Source organism: Bombus affinis, unplaced genomic scaffold (assembly GCF_024516045.1).
Source record: "Bombus affinis isolate iyBomAffi1 unplaced genomic scaffold, iyBomAffi1.2 ctg00000786.1, whole genome shotgun sequence".
Taxonomy (NCBI): Eukaryota; Metazoa; Arthropoda; class Insecta; order Hymenoptera; family Apidae; genus Bombus; species Bombus affinis.
In genome coordinates, this window is record NW_026109356.1 from 27,379 (window position 1) to 34,639 (window position 7,261).

The window sequence follows — 7,261 nt, forward strand, 5'->3', positions numbered from 1 at the left end:
CTAAGGACTATTTCAAAGAATTTCCTTTTATTATTATTATTTCTTAAAGTTGGGAGTGTTAGTGTATGATGGGTATTGTTTGTCTATCGTGTCTTTTGGATTCCCAGGCTGGAAGTGCCCCTATAAGCACCTTCGTGGCTGTAGGAAAACAAACGTTGTACCTTCGTCTGTCGTGTCTTTTGAATTCCCAGACTGGAAGTGCCTCTGTAAGCACTTTCTTGCCTGTAGGAAAACAAACCTTGTACCCTTGTCTGTTGTGTCTTTTGAATTCCCAGACTGGAAGTGCCTCTGTAAGCACTTTCTTGCCTGTAGGAAAACAAATCTATGTACCTTCGTCTGTCGTGTCTGTTGAATTCCCAGACTGGAAGTGCCTCTGTAAGCACTTTCTTGCCTGTAGGAAAACAAACCTTATACCCTTGTCTGTTGTGTCTGTTGTGTCTGTTGATTTCCCAGACTGGAAGTGCCTCTGTAAGCACTTTCTTGCCTGTAGGAAAACAAACCTTGTACCCTTGTCTGTTGTGTCTTTTGAATTCCCAGACTGGAAGTGCCTCTGTAAGCACTTTCTTGCCTGTAGGAAAACAAACCTTGTACCCTGTCTGTCGTGGGGTTTGAACTAGGTGAGAGTCTATTATCTACTAACTGGTGTTTAATGGGTAGCGTTGACTTACGTTTGATGCAACTGGCAAATGAATTCCACTTTTCGGCTAACCTGCTATGCGCAGGAATACTGGCACGGGAGAGGATTAAAGTTATTAGGGATAGACAATTGGCAACGTATTTATTTCGTCTGACAGAATTATGTTGGTTTAACTATATTTTAATTTATTCATTGTTAGTTGATTGAAGGTATTACAATATCAGTCGGATGCAAATGTAGATATATTATACAGCGATGTACAATAAATAAATATTCTAGCTTCTAACTGGATAAATTTTACAAATGTTTGGTAGGATAATATTTATTCGTACCAATAAGATTAATAATAAACGCTATTCTCTAATTCTTCTCGATGCCTCCTCTCTTCCTTTTTTATTTCTGCAGCAATTAATCGTTTGTACCAACGTTCGGCTCGCTTTTTGCTGAGGTGACTTTTATCTTTTCTATTCTTTCTCGATTTCGTCATGGAATTATAATTCGTTCTTGACAACAAGTAAAGTCGTAAATGAGTAAATGATTATTTTATTTGGTAACTGAGTTCACTGTAGACAATCAGTGTGGCTTCGTAGGCCTCACCCAAGGATGAGCAATCTGCTAACGGTGGGAAGAGGAAAACGAAAACCATAGATGCTTTCTGTGACGAAAACACCGTAATCACTGGTTGATACAGCGAACAATTGTAAACAAAATAGATCCAAAGCTGATTGAGTTTATTCCAAACAATTTATTAAATGTTGAGCAAGAACGTTTATCTCAATTTTGTAATTATATTCTCTGTAAACAATCCGTGTGGCTTCGTAGGCCTCGCCCAAGGATGAGCAATCTGCTAACGATGGGAAGAGGAAAACGAAAACCATAGATGTTTCCAATGATTGAAAACACCGTGATCACTGGTCGATACAGAGAATAATTGTCGTGAATTCAAAATGTTCGAATGAAATTTTATGTGAGTTATTTACTTGATACTTCTATCTGTCAACTATAGCTGCCGACGGATACTTTCGTTTAAAGACAACTTTGTTCAATTAAAAGTAAAAAAAAAGAAGGGAAGAGGGTGTACAATTTCGAATCTCCTACCTTGTTTGATTTGTGAATTAGTTACTCGATGTTTCGGATCTTCGAACTTAATTAACAATTTTATTAAACGGAATTACAATATGTACTAGATTGTTTCTTTGACGCAGACGGATCGACTTGTAAATGAACAAAAGAATAAATGAATCACCGAATCTCAAGTTAATACCGAACTTTAAGTGCAATACTCTTACAATACTCTTTAAGTTAAACTCACTGTTCCTAATTAAGACTGACGTCTGACTGCTCTCAATTAAAACTGAACTATAACTACTTTCAACACTACTTTCAATTAAATTCTGAATTAGGTAAAACCAGCTCTGACCTCAATTAAAACTGCACTCCAACAACTACTCTCTATTGAGTACTGAATCTCTATTTATATTCTTCCTAATTGTCACGTGACCGATTATTTCTTTTGTAATTGTACCATTACTACGTGACAATTTGTGAATATCGTAACTGCCTATTTCCGCTGGGGTTCTTGTTTTCTTGATTATCTCACCCTTTGCTGAAATTTCGTCTTCTTGATCATCTCATGTTTTGCTTGGTGTTAATGATATACAAGGTACTTGAAAGAATGTACATGTTGCAGGTGGTCGTATTTTGCTGATGCTGCGTCTGCGTTCTTTCCATGGCCTTCGTTACTGATACCAGTGGAATGTGCCGGTCGCGTGGCTGCTTGGCCTTGCTGAGGTTGCATTTTGTGTATAGTCATGGTTCGCTCGGTCCATGTATGATTTAGTAATGTATTACACACATGTATATGTATATCTTCAGGATGTAATTTTCTAATAGGACAGACAATTTAATAAATTTTATGTTTATTATTAGAATATCGATGTCATATATGTATATATGAATAATAAACTATGTTTAATAAATTTTATTAAATAATTTCCATTTTCATTGCACTGTGTGTTTGTTTCTAGGTATACGAGTTGACACTTGCGTTGTTTGTGTATTGCGGTTATCTATGTTTTCGTTGCGGCACGTGCGGAGCGTGGGACGTGACACCCCCCCTCTTGGAGTTCAAATTTCCGGAGGAAATTTGACTGATTGTGTCCTTCAGCTGATTTAGAGCGGACGTAGTGGTTGTTGGTTGTTGATATATTGTATCGTTAGATGTAATTGGTATTCCTTGTGGTTGTGTTTGATTTTCGACGTTGAGTTTTCCCTTGATGTACAATTGCAGGTGAGTGACTGAGCCCCATATTGCTCCGAGTAGTGCGAGTCCGCATCCGTAAGTTTCGCGTAATTGATATCCATGTATAATTATGTCAACTATTGTTTTCATCATTTTCAGTATTATGAATATTCCAAGTATTGCTGCGCTGACCGTTCCGAATTCCATAAAACCAGTCCATAATTTCGATGCAGTATTCTTTGCTAGTGTCGTTAGTGCGTTTTCATCCATGATTCCCAAGATATTTACCGTTCCAGGGACGATTACTTTTCCTGTTGCTCCTCTGGCCAGTGTGTTTAATATTGCTGTTTTCTCAGCTGGGAACATGACGTGGTCTCGTAGTGTATCCAGGTCCCTTTGGGTATATATATTCCGCTTGTGGCCAACGATGATGGTGCTGAATATTGCCATGTTTGGCGTGTGTCTGGACGGGGTTCTTGTGGTGCAATTGCCTCCATCGGTTTTGGTACGAACTTGTGCCAGTCTGTCGATGTTGTATAGTGTGGGTAGTACTGCACTACATTCTGTATGATTTTCATGTTGAGTTAGAATGTGTGTCTTTGGTGTTAAAAATGCGGTACGATTTCCTTGCTAACACTTTATGTCTTTACATTCTAGTGTTTACAATATAAGTTACGAAATTTATATATATATATATATATATATATATATATATATATGTCGGAGATGGAAAAACACCGGAACCTCTCCTTGGATTCTCGGGAATACCGTAATGTCGTAATTTAGATTAAACAAATGTCGCTCCGATTGTTCGAGGTTTATGATAGTGAGCTTGGGCTCGAGGCGACAACCAGTCGCCGAACGTAGCCGCGGTCAAGGGATGAACGTTTTATCTAACAAAGGCACAGAGTAACTCTATACCTCTCCTTTAAAGAAATAGCCGTAGCGACACGTGGCAGTAAATATTTCAAAGGTTTCTGTTCCGTGGCTCGCCACACGCAGATCCTATCCTTCGGGTAAGATGATCTCCAGATGTCAATATACCTCCGCAGTATGTTTAGCTAACTTGAGGACCCGCAATAAATCTTAAGATTTAGTCAAGTAAAGTTCTTCATTTAGACAAACAGTCCTTGTTGCAACTACGGGACGATAGGAGAAGCCTATCTTCCACGAACGATGCCCCCGTCAACAACCTCCCCTCAAGGGCGGCCAGCATCTCTTTCAAAACGCCGATATGGAGATCGACCAATTAGCAACAGCGCTAATTTCCCTCACCTTTGGAACGAAAGCTTTCTTTGACGAATCCGAGGATCTCATGTCCTTAGACCCACCCATTATAGTTTTCCTCGACGGCATCGTCGAGACGGAGAGTTACTCTCCGGTACGATCTCGACGACGATTCAAGTAACTCTCGGATACGTAGTGATTGCCCCATGCATTAACATTGAGTACAACTTAGACGCTAGAGAAGAGTAGAGTTCGTCATCCCGTTGACCGTGGATTCGTTATTGAGCCTAAGATCATCGTCATTAGCTTCTCGAGTATCAAATTATCGCGATTACTTGTCCAATTCCAACATGGTCATGTTTGCACTAGTAAATATCTCCTCTATTGCATAGTGATCACGTCTAGTGTCAATAGGGATTCGTTTACGCCCTTAACCCTAACTCTAATCGTAACGCCAACCCGACATATATATATATATATATGTGTGTGTGTGTGTGTGTGTGTGTGTGTGTATGAGTGTGTCAATAAATATAATGGACATGCATGAAAATTATAATATAATATAATAGATATAATATATATGCTTTGTTATGAATGTTGATTGTTTTACATAAGTATTCATTTTGTGTGTATATTATTGTTATTACGTAGTATACATATTATATATGTATGTATATACATAGGGAAAGAGTTTTAGTATGTTAATGTTTGTTTACAATTGTACGTATGCATGTGTTATGTATAAATGTGTATGTATGTTTATGCGTATGTATATGTATGTATATATATTCCCATCAATTTACATTATTCTTGCGTTACGTTGTATTGATCATTATTTTATTCCTTCTTCGTTATGATCTTCCCCTTTTCTATTATTATTTATAAAATATTCATTCTTTAATTGAAAATATGATTTATTTTGTAACGCATAAAGATACTATTAGCACGTGTTGGTTATTTAAAATGGCCGCCTGTAAATGTCTCTAGTATGTGACGACATTACATTAATGCGAAATTATTTGTGACTTTATTTTAATAATTGAAGTATAATTGCAATAGGAATAATATTATTTTGCATTTATTTAATGTGCATAAATATTGCGTGTATTCGGTGCGCATGCGTAAACGCTTTCCTATGTTCATGGCAATCCAAGATGGCCGCTCGTGAATGTCTCTAGTCGATGTACACGTGTAAGAGCTATGCTATGTTCATGACGGTCCAAGATGGCCGCTCGTGAGTGTCTCCTGTAAAAGTATAGCGACGCGTCTTTAGTTTGCTTAATACTGAAATAATTGTTCGCTCGTCGCTTAGTTTCCTCTATTTTAGCGCAGTTAAATAATTTTTGTGACAATAGTGTTGTTTGTGTAATCATTATAACATTTATATACTGTGTGTTGTTTTAATCTAATAACATGTGATTTTGTCGTTGTTTCACATCTGTATAATGTAATTCTAGAACCAGTCTATATATTGTTAATTAACATCATTATTGTTTACAGATTCTACAATTCTAATCCTTCACCGCCGAGTACTTTATTTGGAACAATTATATGGAGCGCGTTGGGTATTTTCTGGTTCTTCGCTACATTTCCAACACTTATTATGATTACTTTTATTTATCCTAGAATTGTAAGTACATATATAGATATATATAAAGCACTATAAAATATCTGTATAATAGATTAGCGTTGGATTATTTGTTATGATGACATAAATTTCCCTTTGTTTTTCAGTTTCCTGTTGCCGTCTTGAATGCTTCGGCAATGTCTGGTTTAGTATTCTATAAGTATTTGCCTAACTTTGTTATGATGTCATAAATTTCCCTTTGTTTTCAGTTTCCTGTTGCCGTCTTGACTCCTTCGTTAGCGTTGGCTTCAATGTGTATCTTCCGATGTGAGTAACAAGCTTCTTATTATTGTCCATTTTTATTCCAAGATGATTTATAACATTCTTCCCCTTTTTTTTTTTAGGTTATGATTGGTTACCTTGGTATTTATTACCTTTGGTATCTTCATACCGTCATATATTATGTTTTGCGAAGATGGATCCGTAGCAAATCCTCTTGGAACTCTTTCGTGTACACTTTCTTCTATGATAACTTGTTGCATATGGAATTTGTTAACTTATAAGGTACCCTTTTGTTTGCTAAGACCATTCCGCTAGTTTAATTGAGATATTGTGAAGCTTTAACACTATTATTTTCTTCCATATATACATATATTGAAGCAATTGAGGTTAGTTTATCCATTCGTTGACACTTGTATACTATGTTCTATGGAGTGGGTCCACAACTTGTTTTGTTTCTTTTTATGATGAATAATTGTTCACGAGGTATCTTTCCACTTTGACTGTTTTGTAATTATTTACTGGATTACTCATTTTGGAATCGCTCTGGTGGTCTATTTCGATGATGTGCCAGTTTTAATTTATTCAAGTGTACTGTTCGAAGGAGTCCTTTTACTTCAATCTTGACGTTTTGATTTTGCAAAATTTCTAACACTTTATATGGTCCAGTATATTGATCAGAGAATTTTCCTTTACTAGGTTCTTTTAGTAGATATACCAAATCTCCTGTTTTAAAATTTTGAGGGTTGATTCGTCGGTCGTAATATTCCTTTGATCTTAATTTAGATTTTATCAAGTTTTCCCTTGCCATTTGCTGCACGGTGTTGATTTTATTGAACAAGTCTGTGAGATATTCTGCGTATGTTGGTTCCATGTTTTCTTCGATTATCACTTCACCAGTAGGTTCTCTGGCCAAGTGTCCAAAAACCAATTCATGTGGTGAAAATTTCGTTCCTTCGTGTACAGAGGTATTGTAGGAAAACATGGCTAGTTCCACCCATTCGTCCCAATTTCTGGAATTTTCAATATATAACTTCAGGTATTCTGTCAATACATGGTGAGATCTTTCGATTGAGCCGTTACTTTGTGGGTGATATGCCGACGTGATGTATTGTTTAATGCGGAATCTTTTTGCTACTTTCTTCATTAGCGAAGATGTAAAGTTCGCTCCCTGATCAGTGAGAATAGCTCTCGGCGACCCGAATCGACAGATAAATCGTTTTACGAAAGCATCCGCAATCTCGGCTGAAGAGATTCCTACCATGGGGATCCCGATTGAGTACTTTGTCAATAGATCTTGGATAGTTAG

At 37.0% G+C, this 7,261-nt stretch overlaps 1 long non-coding RNA gene across 1 annotated transcript; it reads left to right on the forward strand.

Moving 5' to 3' along the window:
- The first annotated feature begins 4,133 nt into the window (after positions 1-4,133).
- On the forward strand, positions 4,134-5,963 carry LOC126928280 (uncharacterized). Its single transcript, XR_007716495.1, has 3 exons — positions 4,134-4,260; positions 5,607-5,736; positions 5,841-5,963. It is a non-coding gene; the product is annotated as an uncharacterized LOC126928280 (long non-coding RNA).
- The last annotated feature ends 1,298 nt before the right edge of the window (positions 5,964-7,261 follow it).